This window comes from Pan paniscus, chromosome Y (assembly GCF_029289425.2).
Source record: "Pan paniscus chromosome Y, NHGRI_mPanPan1-v2.0_pri, whole genome shotgun sequence".
Lineage (NCBI taxonomy): Eukaryota > Metazoa > Chordata > Mammalia > Primates > Hominidae > Pan > Pan paniscus.
Genome location: NC_073273.2, coordinates 21122874 through 21143127, shown reverse-complemented (window position 1 = coordinate 21143127; position 20254 = coordinate 21122874). Strand labels below are relative to the sequence as shown.

Sequence of the window (20254 nt, the reverse complement as noted above, 5' to 3'; positions counted from 1 at the left end):
CCAGTAATACGATCGCTGGGTCAAATGGTATTTCTAGTTCTAGATCCCTTTACCATCCCCATCAAGCTACCAATGACTTTCTTCACAGAATTGGAAAAAGCTACTTTAAAGTTCATATGGGACCAAAAAAGAGCCTGAATCTCCAAGTCAATCCTAAGCCAAAAGAACAAAGCTGGAGGCATCACACTACCTGACTTCAGACTATACTACAAGGCTACAGTAACCAAAACAGCATGGTACTGGTACCAAAACAGAGATATAGATCAATGGAACAGAACAGAGCCCCCAGAAATAATGCCACAAATCTACAACTATCTGATCTTTGACAAACCTGAGAAAAACAAGCAATGGGGAAAGGATTCCCTATTTAATAAATGGTGCTGGGAAAACTGGCTAGCCATATGTAGAAAGCTGAAACTGGATCCCTTCCTTACACCTTATACAAAAATCAATGCAAGATGGATTAAATACTTAAATGTTAGACCTGAAACCATAAAAACCCTAGAAGAAAACCTAGGTATTACCATTCAGGACATAGGCCTGGGCAAGGACTTCATGTCTAAAACACCAAAAGCAATGGCAACAAAAGCCAAAATTGACAAATGTGATCTAATTAAACTAAAGAGCTTCTGTACAGCAAAAGAAACTACCATCAGAGTGAACAGGCAACCCACAAAACTGGTGAGTTTAAATGAGCCCAGGCTGGCCGGGCCGGAGCCGCTATTGGGGGGAGGGTGGTGGGAGGGGTGGAAGGGGTACCTGAGGCACTGCAGAAATTGGGTCTGAGCCTCGAGGATGACGGTGCTGCAGGAACCCCTCCAGCCTGCTACATGGCAAGCACTAAACCACTATGCTTACCGAGATGGGGTTTTCCCCGCAGAATGCCTTTATGCAGAAGTACACTCAGAAGAAGCCTTGTTTTTACTGGCTACCTGTTCTTACTACCCAGGAAAGGCCTATAACACATATAGTCTCTTCAAAGTACACAGTTTTCCTACACTGCAATGCAAATACCTGCTTGCAAAATGTTGTGTTGATCTCAGCAAGCTTGCAGAAGGGGAACAAATCTTATCTGGTGGAGTGTTCCATAAGCAGAAAAGCCATGATGATATTGTTACCAAGTTTGGTGATTCAGCTTGCTTTCCCCTTCCATTGTTGGGACATGTATATTGCAAGACAGATCAGCTTGTCAAAGGATCAGAATACTACCAAAAGTGCCTTAGTTTAAATCCTTTCCTCTGGTATCCCTTGAATCATTATGTGAAATAGATGAAAAGCCAGATCCTGACCAAACATTTAAATTCACATCTTTACAGAACTTTAGCAACTGTCTGCCCAACTCTTGCACAACACAAGTACCTAATCATAGTTTATGTCACAAACAGTCTGAGACCTTTCTTACGGAAACACCCCAGGACACAACTGAATTAAACAGATTGAATTTAGAATCTCCCAATTCAAAGTATTCCTTGAATACAGATTCCCCAGTGTCTTCCATTGATTCAGCTGTAATTTCACGTGATACTGTCCAACTGGGAACAGGAACTTCCATATTATCAAACAGGTTCAAAATAAACCAAAAACTGGTCGAAGTTTATTAAGAGGACCAGCAGCTCTTAGTCCATTAACCCCAAGTTTTGGGATTTTGCCATTAGAAACCCCAAGTCCTTGAGATGGATCCTATTTCCAAAACTACACTGATACACCTTCTGTAATTGATGTGCCATCCACCGGAGCCCCTTCAAAAAAGTCTGTTGCCAGAATTGGCCAAACTGGAGCAAAATCTGTCTTCTCACAGAGTGGAAATAGCCGAGAGGTAACTCCAATTCTTTCACAAACGGGAAGTCCTGGTCCATAAACAAGTACAACACCTCAGGTATTGAGCCCCACTATGACATCTCCCCAAAATGCACTGCATCAAAAAAGTTCACAAGTCTTTACTAGTGACAGTTCCACAACCAAGAAGAATAGGAAGAAATTAAAAATGAAGTTTCCACCTAAAATCCCAAACAGAAAAACAAAAAGTAAAACAAATAAAGGAGGAATAACTCAGCCTCATATAAATGACAGCCTGGAAATTACAAAATTGGACTCTTCCATCAATTCAGAAGGGAAAATATCCACAATCACACCTGAGATTCAGGTATTAATCTACAAAAAGCAGCAGCAGAAGGCTTGATGAGGCTTCTTCCTGAAAAGGGGAAAGGTTATTTAGCTTTGTGTTCATACCACTGCAAAGAAGCTATAAATATTTTGAGCCATCTACCTTCTCACCACTACAATTCTGGTTGGGTACTGTGCCAAATTGGAAGGGTCTATTTTGAACTTTCAGAGTACATGCAAGCTGAAAGAATATTCTCAGAGGTTAGAAGGATTGAGGATTATAGAGTCAAAGCCATGGAAATCTACTCTACAACACTTTGGCATCTTCAAAAACATGTTGCTCTTTCAGTTCTGTCAAAAGACTTAACAGACATGGATAAAAATTCACCAGAGGCCTGGTGTGCTGCAGGGAACTGTTTTAGTCTGCAACAGGAACACGATATTGCAATTAAATTCCTCCAGAGAGCTATCCAAGTGGATCCAAATTATGCTTATGCCTATACTCTATTAGGGCATGAGTTTGTCTTAACTGAAGAATGGACAAAGCATTAGCTTGTTTTTGAAATACTATCAGAGTCAATCCTAGACATTATAATATATGGTAAGTGGTAATGAAGTGTAAAGACAAAGTCTTGTTGATGGTGCTGGTAGTCAATAATTTTTCTTGTTAGATAGCTCTTTATTTTCCTGAATTTGGTTAATAATACTTAGGGGTGATACATACTGTTCAATAACTTCAAACTAACATGTTTTCTTATGAAATGAATGTCTTTAGCAAACTCTTAATTTAACTAATGATAATAGAATACCAGATCCTTACACTCAACAGTTTCAGTCTTCTACCAAACTTTTGCAGATACCATAGTTGGGTTTTGTTTGTTTGCTTGTTTAGTTTCGTTAATTGATTTGCTACTTTCTCTTCGAACACATAAATGGTGATTGGGACAAAAAGTGCTTGGGAAATTGGAAAGGAATAGCATAATTCACTTACTGGGTAATAGAAAAAAACCCTGAAAAAAATCACTAGTTGCTGCTTTTTGACAGTGTTCCAGTTTATTGAGTTACTATTAAGAACTTAGTGTACCCTTTTATTTAGCAGTATCTCTGTTTTACTTTTTTGTACTTGGGTATAAGTAGACACATCGGAAATTACTACCAGGTCATATTGTTATCAACTGAATAACATGAAAAATTTTGGTCCTACTTCTGCCTCAACACCATACTTACTGTTGACATTTATTGTATTTTTCTGGACTGACTTAAAAGTTTAAATATCAAGAGAATGTCAGGCACAGTGGCTCATGCCTGTCATCCCAGCACTTTGGGAGGCCGAGGCAGGTGGCTCACAAGGTCAAGAGATTGAGACCATCCTGGCCAACATGGTGAAACCCCGTCTCTATTAAAAGTATAAAAATTAGCTGGGCATGGTGGCAGATGCCTGTAGTCTCAGCTACTCGGGAGGCTGAGGCAGGAGAATCGCTTGAACCCAGGAAGTGGATGTTGCAGTGAGCCAAGATTACGCCATTGCACTCCAGCTTGTGCCACAGAGTGAGACGCTGTCTCAAGAAAAAAAAAATACAATAAAATACAATAAAATAAATAAATAAATAAATATCAAGAGAAAGTATAATTCTGAAGTCATAACTCTGTGGTAGTTTTTGTCAGATAGGGTTATCTTTGGAGTTAATTATTATAGCAGTGGTTTATCACTTGATTTCCTTCTAAATCTGAAGCATTATATTACTAAAACATTTTTTGATTTGTGAATATGTTGTTTAATGGATTCTATCTCATTTTACAGTAGTAGTTGCAGTGCCTGAAAGGTTGCCAAAAAAAAAGTGCTAGCTTTTGCTGACCAATGTAACAACCAACTTGCCAATACTGCCTTCTCTTCCAATAGCTATGTTCTCCATAATATTTTAAGAACTCAGTTCTTCATAAGACTTGTGTTGTTTTTTATTTTTTCTCAAGTCTGGTTGATCCTTGTCTTGTTCTTTTTTAAATGTGTATTGTCTGTTCAGCTATTTTGCAAGAGCCACATTCTTAAAAAACTTAACCATATCAAAAATTGTGTTTAAAGGAGGATTATTCAGATCGGCAAGCTTTTACTAGGAGAAGTTTAAATGCTGACTTATTTAGGTAACTCTAAATACTGAGCAACTTTATTCTAACTACAAAATAGATAGACTTTCTTTTGTTTTCACTTTCACTATCATTATCACCGTGTTTAATACCTTTTCTCCATCTATAACACAATTATAACGATACACAAAGCCACTCAAATAAAGCAGATATATTTTGCTTAAAAAAAAAAAAGAAGTCATGATGTGACACACAATGAGGTGTGACTCGAATCTATAATCTCCAGTGAAAACCGATGAAACAGGGTCAAACCCCATGTCTACTAAAAATAAAAAAATGAGTCGGGCATGGTGGCGCTGAGGCAGAAGAATCGCTGGAACCCAGGAGGCAGAGGTTGCAGTGAGCTGAGATCACGCCACTGCACTCCAGCCGGGGGGGACAGAACAAGACTCCATCTCAGAAACAAACAAACACACAAAGACAATAAAGGTGTTTAACTCAATGTGTCAGGCTCAGGTCTCTTGACAGGATACATCCAGCACCTGGGGAAACGTCGAGGGGTGTGGTGGAATCTATTTTGTGGCCTCAAGGAAGGGTTTGAGAGATAGCCCCGCAAACGTGATGGCCTAAGGAAGCCCCTCCGTCCAAGAAGCGATATTCATTTGCATCCTGTAGCCACCCACGAGGGAGAATCAGGCTTTCTACAGACCCCCCACCCCCCACCCCACCCCACCGCACCCCTCTGCCTAGTGAAATGAGCTCTCCCTCCGTCAGGCTCTATTCGCGCCAAGTGGTTTTGTAACCTCCAGCGTGTGTGCCTGGGTTGCAGGATGGGGTGAGGCCGGCTGTGGACAAAGAAGGCGATAAAGCGGCGGTGTCCCACGGGTGCCCGGGACGTGGGACGTGAGTGGGGTGGCCAGAGCCTAGGGAACTCATCGCCTGTCAGGACGCCTCCCCTCCTGGTCCCCTCTCTGACCTATGCTCCACATCTTTGCAGTTCAGTGGGGACCTTGTGGGTGGAAGTCGCCATCCCTTTGGACTTTAGCCGAGGATGGCCAGGCTCCCAAGAGTCTCCCCGGAGTCGGGTCCTTGGGCAGGCTCACAAGGATGCTGACAGTGATGATGATGGTGATGTAAGTTGGAGGCCTTGGGCCAATGCAGAGGTATCCGTTTGACCTCAGTGGGAGAAGTCAGCTTTGCGGAGTCCCGTGCTTCCTTCCAGAGACTCATCCAGCACTAGCAAGCATGGTCCCAAGGATCCCAGCTCCCAGCAGAGCCACTTTTGTTCACACAGGATCCTGGGCAAGAAAGTTCTCAGCACGTTTAGGCCTCCTAGCCAAAAAGCCAAAGCTACCTCTGGGATTTTTTTCAAAGGGCCAGTGGTTCCACAATGGGCTGTGGGTAGTTGTGGAAATGGAGAGAAGTGTTTGCAGATACACATTTGAGACAGAACGGACAGGGCTTGGTCACAGGTCATGTAGGACACGAGCAGATGCACATTGAGAAAACCCTCCCAGCATCCTAGGTGAACAGAGGTATGCCTTTTTGAGACAGTCGAGGGAGAGGCAACCCCAGATTTTAAGGTTGGATCTTTATTAATATGTAGTATCTATGAGGTTTCCAAGTCAAGAAATCAACTTGCCAGTTCTGTACAGCATTCTGTAGGGAGATCATATCTGGGATGCCTAAAGTTAAGAATTCAGGCCATGGTAATGGATTAGATTAGATGTACTTGAACTTATTTTGCAAAGAAAGAGAGGGTGGGAGATAGCAAGAGCCAGAGAGTGAGCAAGAAAGAGAGAGACAGAGACTGAGAGAGACAGACAGAGAGATACAAAGATACACAAAGAGAAAAAGAGAGAGAGACAGACAGATAAAGACACAGAGAAAGACAGAGATGGACAGAGAGAGAAACAGAAAGAGAGATAGAGACAGAAAGAGAGAGAGACAGACAGAGACAGAGACAGACAGACAGACAGGAAGACCGACAGGCAGAGAAAGAGAGTAAGACAGAAGGCAGACACACACAAAAAGAGAGAGAGACAGAGACAGATGGAGAAACAGAGAGAAAGAAAGAGACAGACAGAGAGAGAGAAAGAGACAGAGAAAGACAGAGACAGACAGAGGGAGAGAGAGAGACAGAAAGAGAGAGACAGAGACAGAGAGAGAAACAGACAAGGAGAGAGAGAGACAGACAGACAGGCAGAGAAAGTAAGACAGAAGACAGACACAGAGAGAGAGACAGGGAGAGAGAGAGAGACAGAGAGACAGAGACAGAGAAACAGACAGGCAAAGAGAGAGAGAGAAAAAAAACAAGAGAGAAAAAAACAGGGAGAGAGAGAGACAGACAGAGAGACAGGGAGAGAGAGCAAGAGAGAGAGACCAACAGACAGACAGACAGGCAAAGAAAGAGAATAAGACAGAAGACAGACACAGTGAGAGAGACAGAGAGAGAGAGACAGAGACAGCGAGATAGGAAAGAGAGATACAGACAGACAAAGAGACAGACAGACAAAGACAGAGATGGACAGAGAGAGACAGAGAGAAACAAAGAGAGAGAGAGAGACAGGCAGGCAGAGAAAGAGAGTAAGATAGAAGACAGACACAGTGAGAGAGACAGGCAGAGAGAGACAGATAAAGACAGAGAGAAAGAAAGAGAGAGACAGACAGAGATGGAGGGAGAGAGACCGAGAGAAACAGACAGAAAGAGAGACAGAGACAGAGATGGAGAGAAACAGACACGGAGAGAGAGAGACAGTGAAAGACAGACAAACAGAGAGAGAGAGACAGACAGGCAGGCAGAGAAAGGGAGTAAGACAGAAGACAGACACAGTGAGAGAGACAGGCAGAGAGAGAGAGAGAGAGAAATAGGCAGAGAGAGAGAGACAGAGAGAGAGAGAAGACAGAGAAAGAGAGAGACAGAGACAGAGAGACAGAGAGAGGAGGAGGAAGGGCGTGCTCAGGAAATAATTACACATATTTTATAATGCTTTTGATCCCGTAAACAGTGGCTGGGGTGGTCTTTGAAAACAACAGCAACAACAGCAACAAGAGCAGCAGCAGCAGCAAGAGCAGCCGCAGCATTCACTTACGGATTTCCAGAAAATAAGATGCTCTGAAGTATAGTAAATATCAACCGGCTCTCACTACACGTTGAGAGATTCACAAAAGCGCTAGTTAACAACAGGAGAAAACAGCAGCTAACATGTCTTGGGGAAAATATATGTCCTCCTGAAAATTGGGGATTTCTACTTCATCTGAAAAGAAATACATACGAAAAAGGAAAAACACAAACAAAACAAAACAACAAACACGGACCAAGGCACCGTCCCTGGAAATCTTAAGTGAGCAAAGTATTAGTTTTCAGAAAGCGTTCCAATTCTGGGCAAATACTAAGAAGGTCCAGACTAGAGCTGTGACACCATTCCCATTGTGAAACTATGCCGGCGGGAGGGCGAGAAACTAAAACATCATGATAAAAAGTGATTGAGACCCAGCCAGGGTGAAGCTTTCCTAGGGAGGGAGGCCTGAAGAAGGAAGCTGGGGAAAACCCCAAAACTGCAGACCTGCCCGCTTGCCCACGCGGGTCAAGGGCTATGCCATCGGCCCAAGCTGTCTCTGGGGAAGTGGGACCGTGCCACCCCCATCTTCAAAAACCATGGCCACTGAGTGAGGCCTGACGCCCACCGTTGCAAATGTCAGCCTAGCAAGAATGAGATCTCTGGCAAGGGGTGGGAGAAGGGGAGAGAAGAGGGAGGCGCACCTGGGTGGCTCTGGAAGGTTTCCAAGCAGGGTGTTGGGAGGCGGGGGGTAGGGGTTTTGGGGGGAACCCACCTAACTGATTCACTAAATGAAGGTAAAGGGACATAGGTAGTGGGGGGAGCCAGGCGGCGACTTGAAAATTAAACTGACCCCTCCTAAAACCCAAGTAGAAGAGTCAATGCGCATGAAAGAAACCAACACACATAGAAAACTAAAGCGCTAATCAAAGAAAAATAGGGCCCCCGCCAGGGCAGAGGTTCCCTAGGCAACCAGGTAGAGAGGGAGGGGCCTCCAGAAGGGAGAGAGAGAAACCCGTTGCCCCAGGCTCGGTGAAGTCCGGGAGACCTCCCTCTGTGTCACCTCGACTTTCAATAACAGTGGCCACTAAGTGATGCCCGAAGACAACCGATGCCTGCAAGTGTCAGTCAGCACGGAAAAGAATGCATTTATTTATTTATTTATTTATTTATTTATTTATTTATTTATTTATTTAGAGATAGAGTCTCACTCACTCTACAGCCCGGGCTGTAGTGCAGTGGCGCGATCTCGGCTCACTGCGGCCTCTGCCTCCCAGGTTCAAGCGATTCTCCTGCCTCAGCCTCCCGAGTAGCTGGCATTACAGGCACCTGCCCCACCGCGCCCGACTCAATTTAATATTTTTAGTAGAGACGGGGTTTTGCTGTGTTGGCAAGGCTGGTCTCGAACTCCCAACCTCAGGTGATCCACCCGCCTCGGCCTCCCAAACTGCTGGGATGACAGACGTGAGCCACCGCGCCTGGCCTTAAACGTGTATTTCTCAGTCGAGGAGCTTATCAGGGAAATACAAGAAGTAGGGACGCCACACATGACAGAGAGAAAAGTTGGAAAATGCCCCTTCCATCCAAGTGAGGATCCGGCCTCGACCTCCCAAAATCATGCACCGAGTGGCGAAGCCTAGCAAGGCCTGTCTGTCTAGATTCCTCTCGGCCTCTCTAAGCAGGTGCTTCTCACTTTCTTGGAAGGGGCAGGGCCCTCCCCAGCACGGGGGCTCTGACAGACTGACAGAGAAAGAGACAGACATAGAAAGACAGAGATGGACAGAGAGAGACAGAGAGAAACAGAAAGAAAGAGAGAGAGACAGAGACAGAGAGAGAAACAGACATTCAGGGAGGGAGAGAGACAGAGAGAGAGAGAGACAAACAGAGAGAAATAAACAGAAACAGAGAGAGAGACAGAGAAAGAGAGAGAAACAGACACACAGAGACAGACAGAGACAGACAGAGAGAAACAGAAAGAGAGAGAGATGGAGAGAGAGAGAGAGAAAGGGAGGGAGAGAGAGAGACAAACAGAAAGGCAGAGAAAGATTAAGACAGAAGACAGACACAGTGAGAGAGACAGGCAGAGAAAGAGAGAGACAGACAGAGAGAAAGAGAGACAGAGAAAGACAGAGATGGACAGAGAAAAACAGAAAGAGAGAGAGATAGAGAAAGAGAGAGAAACAGACAGGGAGGGAGAGAGACAGAGAGAGAGAGACAGGCAGGCAGAGAGACAGAGACAGAGAGAAACAGACAGAAAGAGAGAGACGGAGCGAGTGAGAGATAGAGAGAGAAACAGAAAGAGAGGGGGAGAGAGAGACAGACAGACAGACAGAGAAGGAGAGTAAGACAGAAGACAGACACAGTGAGAGAGACAGGCAGAGGGAGAGAGAGACAGAGAGAAAGAAAGAGAGAGACAAACAGAGAAAGAGACAGACAAAGATGGACAGAGAGAAACAGCAAGAGAGAGAGAGACGGAGAGAGAGAGAGAGAGACAGACAGGGAGAGAAAGAGAGTAAGACAGAAGATAGGCACAGAGAGAGAGAGAAAGAAAGAGAGAGACAGTCTGGGTGTGGTGGCTCACTCCTGTCATCCCAGCACTTTGGGAGGCCAAGGCGGGCGGATCACGAGCTCAGAAGATTGGAGATCGAGACTATCCTGGCTAACACGGTGAAATCCCGTCTCTACTAAAAATACAAAAAATTAGCCGGGCTTGGTGGCGGGAGCCTATAGTCCCAGCTACTCCGGAGGCTGAGGCAGGAGAATAGCGTGAACCTGGGAGGTGGAGCTTGCAGTGAGCCAAGATGGCGCCACTGTACTCCTGCCTGGGTGACACAGTGAGACTCCCTCTGAAAAAAAAAAAGAAAAAGAAAGAGACAGACAGACAGAGGAAGAGAGGAAGAGATAGAGAGAAACAGACAGAGAGAGAGACAGAGAGAGAGAGAGAGGGAAATGGAAAGGCAGGGAGGGAGAAAGAGAGAAAGAGAGAGACAGGCAGAGGAAGAGAGTAAGGCAGAAGACAGACAGTGAGAGAGACAGGCAGAGAGAGACAGACAGAGACAGAGAGAAAGAGGGAGACAGAGAGAGATGGAGAGAGAGACAGAGAGAAACAGAAAGAGTGAGAGACAGAGAGAGAGTGAGAGAGAGAGACAGAAAGGGAGGGAGAGGGACAGACAAAGAGAGAGACAGAAGGGTAGAGAAAGAGAGTAAGACAGAAGATAGGCACAGAGAGACAGAGACAGAGAGAAACAGAGACAGACAGAGAGAGACAGAGAGAAACAGACAGAAAGAGAGAGACAGAGAGAGAGAGAAACAGACAGGGAGGGGGAGAGAGAGAGACAGACAGGCAGAGAAAGAGAGTTAGAAGACAGACACCGTGAGACAGGCAGAGAGAGACAGAGATAGAGAGAAAGAAAGAGACAGACAGATAGACAGAGAAAGAGACAGATAGAGAAAGACAGAGATGGACAGAGAGACAGAGAGAAATACACAGAAAGAGAGGTCCTGGCCCAGTAGCAATACAGTGTCTTTTCTTTCATTTTCTCTTTCTTTTCTGGTTTTCTTTTCTTTTCTTTTTTCTTTTCTTTCCTTTCCTTTCCTTTCCTTTTCTTTTCTTTCTTTCTTTTTTACATTTATTTATTTATGTGTTTGGAGACCAAGTCTCACTCTGTCACCCAGGCTGTAGTGCAGTGGCGCCATCCCGGGTTACTGCAACATCTGCCTTCCAGATTCAAGCTATTCTCCCACCTCAACCTCCTGAGTAGCTGGGATTACAGCTGTCTGCCCCACTGCGCCCAGCTCAGTTTCTTATTTTCAGTAGAGACAGGATTTCCCCATGTTGTCTAGGTTGGTCTTGAACTCCTGACCTCGTGAAACACCCACCTCGGCCTCCCAAAGTGCTGGGATGACAGACGTGTGCCACTGTGTTCAGTGTACAGCGCCATTTCTTAGAAATCACTCATGGGAACACACACTTATATGTCATGTGTAGAGATTTTATTTATTTATTTATTTATTTATTTATTTATTTATTTATTTTATTTTATTTTATTTTGCACCAGAAGGTGGGGGGACAGAGTTTCGGTCTTGCTGCCCAGGCTAGAGTGCAATGGCATAGGGGACTCAAGGAGTCAACCTAAGGCAGAGAAGACACGTCATTCTGAGTGTAAGGGCCACAGCGAAAAGTGTAAGGGCCCGTGCTTTTAAAGGCTGAAATCCCGGCAGCTCAGGCCTGCCGTCCCAGCACTTTGGGAGGCCCAGGAGGGTGGATCGCTTGAGGTCAGGAGTTCAATACCAACGTGGCCAACATGAAGAAACCCCGTCTCTACTAAAAACAGAAAAATTAGCCGGCTGTCGTGGTGCACACCTGTAATCCCAGCTACAGAAGAAGAATCATTGGAACCTGGGAAGCAGAGGTTTCAGTGAGCCGAGAGAGTGCCACTGCACCACAGCCTGGGTAACAGAGCAAGAGAAACTCAGTCAAAAAAAAAAGAAAAGAAGGAAAAAAAAAAAAAAGAAGAGGCCCAAATACTGCATTGTCGCTGAATGTTCCCCCAAAAGGCCGGAAACCCCCTGACTCAGGTCCAGGAGGTGGTGTTTCGTTTCACTTCTCTCTCTCTTTCCCTCTCTCCCTCTCTCTGTCTCTCCCTTCTCTCTCTTTCTCCCCTAACTTTCATTTCTTATTCAAACATACATGTGCAAGATTGTTACATAGGTAAACTTCTGACGGGGGTGTTCAGTGTGCAGATGAATTCATCAGCCGGATACTCAGCACAGGGCTCAACAGTTTTCATGGTTTTTTTTGTTTGTTTGTTTTTTCCTGAAGCTGTCTCTCCTTCCACCCTTCCTCCCTCAAGTAGGCTCCCGCGTCTCTGGTCCCCCTGGTTCTGCCCACGCAGAACTCTCATCTATAAGTTCCCACTTATGGATGAGAACATGTGGTATTTAGCTAATTGTTGCTTTCATCTTCGGTGGTGGCGGTGAAAGAGGAATGACACTAAATAGACCCTTAGGACTCTCCCCTCCATTCCCACCCCATAGCCCCTTCCCACACACACCCTCATTCCTGCACCCCCTCCTCAAATGCAGGAAAGGAAGAAAGACAAATTAAAGTAAGAGGTAAGCCTCCAAGGCGGTGGAGTCAGGGGATCTCAAAGGGTGAGCAAGGGATGGGGGTCGGGGGATGTCTTGGCTGAGCTTGCAACAATAGGGGACCGAGTTTCCAGCCCCACCACACCCGCTAATCCTCAGCAGCAGCCAGCCACTGGGTGGGGTTGTGCCTGTAACAGCTTCTGAATGGAGAGAAGCCCAAGGCGATGGAAGGCATCAGCTCCAACTCCAGGAAGGAAATAAGGCTTTGTGCATTTGAATGGGGCTTTAGAAGGCGGTGCTGCGGCTTCCAAAGTGATGCCCCTTGCCTCGCCTCGCCTGGACCAGAGAGAGACTCCGTCTCAAAATCAATCAATCAATCAATCAATCAATAATAAAAAAATTCATCAATGGAAGAAAGAAAGAAAGAAAAGAAAGAAAGAAAGAAAGAAAGTAAGAAAGAAAGAAAGAAAGAAAGAAAGAAAGAAAGAAAGAAAGAAAGAAAGAAAGAAAGAAAGAATTAGTACAGCGGTCATGGTCTTGAATCATTCCCCAGAGTCCAGGTGCAGTGGCTCATGCCTACCACGCCAGCACTTTGAGACACTGGTTCAGGAGGGTTGCAACAAAATGATGAGACCCTGTCTGTGGAAAAACATAAAAATGAAGGCCAGGTGCAGTGGCTCACGCCTGCCATTCCAGCACTTTGGGAGGCCGAGGAGGGCGGATCACCTCAGGTTGGGAGTTCGAGACCAGCCTGACCAACATGGAGAAGCCCCGCCTCTACTAACAATACATAATCAGGCAGACGTGGTGGCATATGCCTGCAATCCCAGCTACTCAGGAGGCTGACGCAGGAGAATCGCTTGAACTTGGGAGGCAGAGGTTGCTGTGGGCCAAGATCGTGCCATTGCACTCCAGTCTGGGCAACAAAAGTGAAACTCTGTCTCAGGAAAATAAATAAATAAATAAATAAAAATGATCTGGGCACAGTGGCACCTGCCTGTGGTCCCAGGTACTCTACTCTGGAGGCTGAGGTGGGAGGATCACTTGAGTCCAGGAGCATCCATGCTGCAGTGAGTGAGTTATGATGGCACCACTCCCAGGGCGACAGAGCGAGACGCTGTCTCTAAATCAGTCAATCAATCAATCAGATCACTGGAAGATGCTGTGTCTTACTTTCAAAGGGTGTCTCTTTAGGCCAAGCAGGCATGGTGCCTCACACCAGTAATCCCAGCATTTTGGGAGGCCGAGGTGGGAGGAAAGAAGGAAGGGAGGAAGGGAGGAAGGGAGAAAAGAAGGAAGGTAGGAGGCAGTCAGTCAGGCAGGAAAGAAAGAAAAAGGAAAGAAAGAAAGAGAGAAAGAAAGAAAAAGATAGAAAGAAAGAAAGAAAGAAGAGAGAAGAAAAAAGAAGAGAGAAAAGAAAATAGAAAATGGGGAGGGGCATATCTCCTTGACTGGTAACTACCCAGGATACAGCTGACTGAAGCCTTGACCTGTGGGGCCTCAAGTGATCTTCTCCTTATCTCAGCCTCCTGAGTAGCTGCGACTACAGGTGGGTATCAGCACACAAAACTCATCTTATAACAATATTGTGATTATTATTGAGACAGAGTCTCGCTTTGTCTCAATAATTGCCATGGCACGATCTCAGCTCACTGCAATCTCGGCACCCCTGGTTCAAGCAACTCGCCCGCCTCAGTCTCCTGAGTAGTTGTGATTACAAGCTTATGCCACCAGGCCTGGCTAATTGTTCTATATTTCATCAAGATGGGGTTTTGCCATGTTGGCCAGTCTGGTCTTGAACTCCTGGCCTCAAGTGATCCACCCGCCTTGGCCTCCCAAAGTGCTGGGATGACAGGCGGGAGACACTGTGCCCAGCCCAGATAATCTTTTTAATAATTTGTAGAGAAGAGGTTTCGTCAGCCGCTGGGTAGAGCCTGGGGTGGGTTTTCCTCAGACTGCATACTGTGAAAAGGGTAAATTAGTGTGGTTTGTGAACTAGATGTGGAAATTGCCTGTGTGTGTGTGTGTGTGTGTGTGTGTGTGTGTGTGTGTGTGTGTGAAAGAGAGAGAGAGAGAGAGATCAATCCCACCGTGAGGACCTGGAAATGGTGTTTGATTTGGGTCCCTGTCTAGTCACCTCTCTGTTTCTAGATGACTGAGGATTCCACAAATGAAGTTCAGAATATCTATTGAGCTGTTTCTCCCTCTCATGCATCTCATCTGTGTGGTGGAGAAAGGGAAGAAAAGAGGTTCTGATGGGAAGTTGTCTTCATGCCTGAGGAAGCTGAAGGCAGGCTGACGGAAAGGAGGGCATCCTATGTGACATTTCCATACCTGGGCACCCTTTACAATGCTGGGGCTGCCAGTCCACCATGTACGTCAACCAACCCCCAAGAACAGCACAGTCCGGGGTGATCCAGTCCATCCCATCCGGCCCACCCGGGGCATCTGGTGGAAGTCTTCATTGGAGGATTCAAAAGCAGTGTCAACGTGGTTCCCTTGGGGTCGCCAGGCAAAGGCCAGCCAGAGGAGGGTGGCGGGACGTGAAGGGGGGCGGGACATCAGCCTCAGAGCTCCCTGGAAGGTGGCAGGCAGCTGATGGGGGACCCTGAGCCAGAGACATCTGGCAGGTTATAGATCTGGAAGCCGCATCTGTCCTCTCGCATATCTCTCCCATGGAAAATCCCATGGCGGCGGTGGGAGCCTTGGCTGGGGGAGAAGTGGGGACAAGGCGGAGAGGGAAGGAGGCCCTAGGGAGGATTTAGCAACAAAAGCCCACCCAGCCAAGCTCCCTCCCTCCTATCGGGTCCAAGGTACACACTGGGAGGTGGCAAGAGAAAAGTTCACCCCTTGCTTTTTGTCTTTCTCTTTATTTTTTTATCTTTTTAATTTTACAAGAGATGCTCATTTCAACAACTAGATGGTGGATGTGATGGGAGAAGTTTCTAGGCCAGGAGTTTGAGAACAGCCTGAGCAACTGAGCAACACAAGTAGGAGAGCCCAGCTGAAAAAAATGTAAAAAAGAAGGAGGAGGAGGATGAAGAAAGAAAAGAAAAGAGAAGAAAAGAAGAGAAGAGAAAAGAAAAGAAAAAAGAAAAACAACCACCAAGAAAGTTAAAATTCTCCAATGGTACAGGCACAAAAAAGAGCAATTTCACATCTTTTCCCACAACATGGATAGAGCTGGAAGCAAGTATGTACTCAGTGAACTGCCTTCTGCTTACAAGTGGGAGGTAAACAGTGGGTACGCACATGGTCATCAAGATGGAAATAACAGACACTCCAAAAGGGAGGAGGAGGGTAGGAAGGGGACGAGGAATGAATAAATCACCCGTCGGAGACAACGTTCACCACGTGGGTATTGGATACACTGGAGGTCCACTTCTACAACTGGAGGCAGTAGTATGCCGATCTAACAAACAAGCACGTACACCCCCTGAGTCTGTAAAATACCAGAACAAGGACGACAGGACCAGCAGCAGCAGCAGCAACAACAACAACAAAACAGAAGCTGGAACACAAAACCACCACCACCACCAGAATCACCAGTTGGGGGTTGGGGGAGGGTGGCCATGCTCAAGGCCCTCAGGCTGAGTCCCCTCGGGTTTAAAAAAGAAAACAGCAGACTCATTCCTGTCTGTAGGCAGGAAACATCCAATCAAAGTTCTCCATTGCTAGAAAGGGAAGTAGAATAAGGAGAAGGGCTTATTGATCTTCTTGTGCTCTATCGAGACCATACATGTAGTAAAAAATTAAATTCAAACAGCAATACTTTCTACACTGTTCAAAAGCATCGAAGATCGGACGCACCACACTCCATGGGGCTTGTGCCACTAGAAAGAAAAGGCAGGCCAGGCGCGGTGGCTCACGCCTGTCATCCCAGCACTTTAGGAGGCCGAGGCGGGCAGATCACGAGGTCAGCAGATCGAGACCATCCTGGCTAACATGGTGAAACCCGGTCTCTACTAAAAATACAAAAAATTAGCCGGGCCTGGTTTGGGCACCTGTAGTCCCAGCTATTCAGGAGGCTGAGGCAGGAGGATGGCGTGAAACCAGGAGGCAGAGCTTGCAGTGAGCCGAGATAGCCACTGCACTCTGGCCTGAGCGAAAGAGTGAGACTCCGTCTCAAAAAAAAAAAAAAAAAAAAAAAAAAGCCAGGCATAGTGCTGCATGCCTGTAGTCCCAGCTACTCAGGAAGCTGTGGTAGAAGAGTCACTTGACCCAGCAGTTTGAGGCTGCAGTGAGCTATGATCATGCCACTGCACTCTGGCCTGGGTGACAGAGTGAAACCCCATCTCAAAACAAAGAACAACCAAAAACCTACAAGCATACTCAGAGATAGTGTGGGTTTGGTTCCAGACAACCACAATAAGGCAAATGTTGCAATCAAGTTAGTCACATAAACATTTTGTTTCCCAGTGCTTATAAAAGTTATGCTTAAACTATGTTGTAGTGTAATGAGTATTTAATAATTATTAATTAATTAATTAGTAATCACATTATGTCTAAAAAACTGTGTACATACCTTAACTTAAAATACCTTATTGCTGAAAAATACTAATGAATATCTGAGCTTTACCAAGTCATAATCTTTTTGCTGGTGAGTGAAGGGGTGGCCTACCCCTCCCGACTTGTGGGTATTTCTAGTCAGGTGGGATGAGAGACTGAGAAAAGAATTAAGACACAGAGACAAAGTATAGAGAAACAACAGTAGGCCCAGGGGACTGGCGCTCAGCATACCAAGGACCTGCACCAGCACCGGCCTCTGAGATCCCTGAGTTTTTATTGGTTATTATTTTTATTATTTCAGCAAAAAGGAATGTAGTAGGAGAGCAGGGTGATAATAAGGAGAAGGTCAGCAAAAAACATATGAGCAAAAAAATCTATGTCATAATTAAGTTCAAGGGAAGGGACTATGACTGGACGTGCATGTAAGCCAGATTTATGTTTCTTTCCACCCAAACATCTCAGTGGAGTAAAGAATAACAAACCAGCATTACTGCAAACATGTGTCACCTCCCACAATAGGGCGGTGTTTCTCCTATCTCAGAATTGAACAAATGTACAATTGGGTTTTATACTGAGACATTCAATTCCCAGGGGCAGCGAGCAGACAGTGGCCTTCCTCTATCTCAACTGCAAGAGGCTTTCCTGTTTTACTAATCCACCTCAGCACAGACCCTTAACGGGTGTCAGGCTGGGGGACAGTCAGGTCTTTCTCATCCCATGAGGTCATATTTCAGACTATCACATGGGGAGAAAACTTAGACAATACCCTGCTTTCAAGGGCAGAGGTCTCTGCGGCTTTCTGCAGTGCATTGTGCCCCTCGTTTGTTGAGACTAGAGAATGGCGATGACTTTTACCAAGTGTACTGCTTGTAAACATTTTGTTAACAAGGCACATCCTGCACAGCCCTAGATCCCTTAAACCTTGATTTCATACAACATATGTTTTTGTGAGCTCCAGGTTGGGTCAAAGTGGCTGGGGCAAAGTGGCACAACCTTTCCTAGATCCGGCGCCACTGGGGGAGCTGAAGGACGTGGAAGAGCCCGCTCCGCTAGAACCATTCCTCAGCCAGGAAGAACACTTGGCTGTGCTGGAGGAGCTTTAGGACGCGGGGTTGGGGCGGGGTAGGGGCAGTGCGGTGGCCTCTGTTTTGCGGTGAACCTCTCACTGGATATGGAGAGGCGTGTCTTCCCTTCCAACTGACCTGCCTAGGATCCCTGAGTTCCAGGTCCCATGAGAGACTCCACTCAGAGGCGGGCTGCCATTCTTTTCTGAGCATCCCGGGGATCCCAGGGCCTGTCCAGGTACTGGGAGGCGGACTGTCTACTGCTCATGCGCGGGTTAGCAGGCAGCAGCCTAGGTTTTCTAACTAGCCTAGGTAGAGCTCTCATCCCTTCCCTCTTGCCCCCCACCTCGTTCTTCAGTGGGGCGGGCGGAGACCTCCATCCCGGGAAACACTGGCACGGGCAGACGCCAGGCCTTCTCTTCCTTCCGTGTCTCGAAACCTCTGCCTCCCCTCCCCACCGTCAATAGCCTACCCTTGCCCCGCCAGCTTCCTCGGCATCACCGTGGAGCGCCTGACAGCTAAATGCAGACCAGAGACCCCGCCCAAGCCGGGGTGCTGCCCTTTCTACGCGGGAGAGAATTCAGGCAGAGATGGAGAGGTGAACGGAGACAGAGAGGGAGGGAGAGATGGAGGGAGGAAAGAACGGATGGACCGAGGGGCCTTGGAAAGGATGGAGGGATAGAAGGAAGGAGAGAGGGAAGGAGGGAGGGAAGGAGGAAGGGAGGAACTGAGGGAGGGACAGAGGGAAAGAGGGAGGGAGGGAGCAAGAAACAGAGAGAGGAAGGCAGAGAGAAAAGCAGTCTTCTGCCTCCAGGACCAGCAGGATCTCGCACTCCGGAAAATGTTGGGTGCCCAGTGCAGGCTAAGTGCTCGACCCACAGCTGCGTCGGCCTGTGGGGCTCTCACTGGCCCTCTGGATCGCCAGCCTGGGTTAGAATTTCCTTTCCCAAGGAATGAGGGAATTGCCCAGAGAGCAATGAGCCGAGACTCGGGTGATTGTCCATTTTTCATCCACATGGTTCACAGATGAGATAGCCCCACGTTGAGCCCCACGTTGAGCCCCACGCGAGGTGGATAGTCCCATCCACACAGGAGTCACATTCTGGCCGACTGAAGCGTGGTTTCGGGTTCCACATTCCTTTGCCTTCTGCAAGGGGGCCTGTTGCTCATGCGTCTCTGGCCCCCAAAGCGTGACCATGTTGATTGTTTGTTTCCCGAGCTCTGTGGGGACACAGAAACCTCCAGAGAAGTGTGGAAAAGCAGCATCGTGTCTTCACTCTCCTTTCCAGTTTCCTGTTGGGAAACAGGCCATAGTGGAGACTCCCCATGTTGCAGGAAACAGGAATCCATCGTCAGGCCGTGATGCACCAGACGTTTCTTTTCTCTGTAGATTCGCTTTCGTTTTCTACATGAAAATGAACGAGATCCACAGGGAATCAGAAAAGGATTTATAGCACACAAGTCTTCACTACTGTTACATTCCACTTTGAAATCACTCTGAGGTGAAACAACAATTTTCCAAGATTTAAAGAAAAACAGATTTTATAAAAGGGATTCTTTTATTCACTCAATACATCATTTATGTTACTGACAGTAACAAGTGATAGTTTTTCCACTATAATTTGCTCTGATGAAATAAATAATTCTTTTAATTCCTAACAAATGCTACATTTTCAGACTAAAGGAATTGTCAGTAGTCATTCTTTCTTCTTGATCTAAGTTATTTGTCTCTAAAATATGTCAAGTAAGCTTTTAAAGATTCAGGGAGGGGCAGTTTCAAGATTTTTTCTCTCAGTAAATTTTGAGGTGGCTCCTCTGGCTTCATCGCTTCACTGTGATCTTTTTCTTCCTCTTCTTTACTATCTTCTTCCATTTTTTCATCCTCCTCACTGTCTAGAGGCTGAGGAATAAGCTGATTACCCACAAATACGTGTGGTAATTCTCTGTTTAACTCTCTTTCTTTTCCTTTTGGGTGGAGCCCTTTGAGGAATACCCTTGGCCTGCATCTCATCATTTATGAAATTTCTAAGTGTGTGTCCAATGTAAATATGAGCCATGTCCTGTAGATTCCTGACAGTGATTCCTTACAGATTTGTAGTGGTGAGAGTTAGATTTAATTTTATATAAGGTTTGAATAATTGTTAAGCTTATGTAACCTGATCTGAATTTGCACTTCCTCTATGAAAACTTCATTTATCTAATAAGGAAATCAAATGCTTTGTAGACCTATTTATCTTACTTTTGTTGCAATCACTGTTGTTGGGTTGCTGTATATATATTCCAGGCGATATATGAGTGTGATAACAATACAAAATATTGAATAATTTAGCTTTTAAAAATCCCACAAAT

At 46.0% G+C, this 20254-nt stretch overlaps 1 pseudogene; it reads left to right on the top strand.

Annotated features, from left to right (window-relative positions):
* The first annotated feature begins 795 nt into the window (after nucleotides 1-795).
* LOC129395655 (cell division cycle protein 27 homolog) lies at nucleotides 796-18587 on the top strand (annotated as a pseudogene).
* Nucleotides 18588-20254: the final 1667 nt, after the last annotated feature.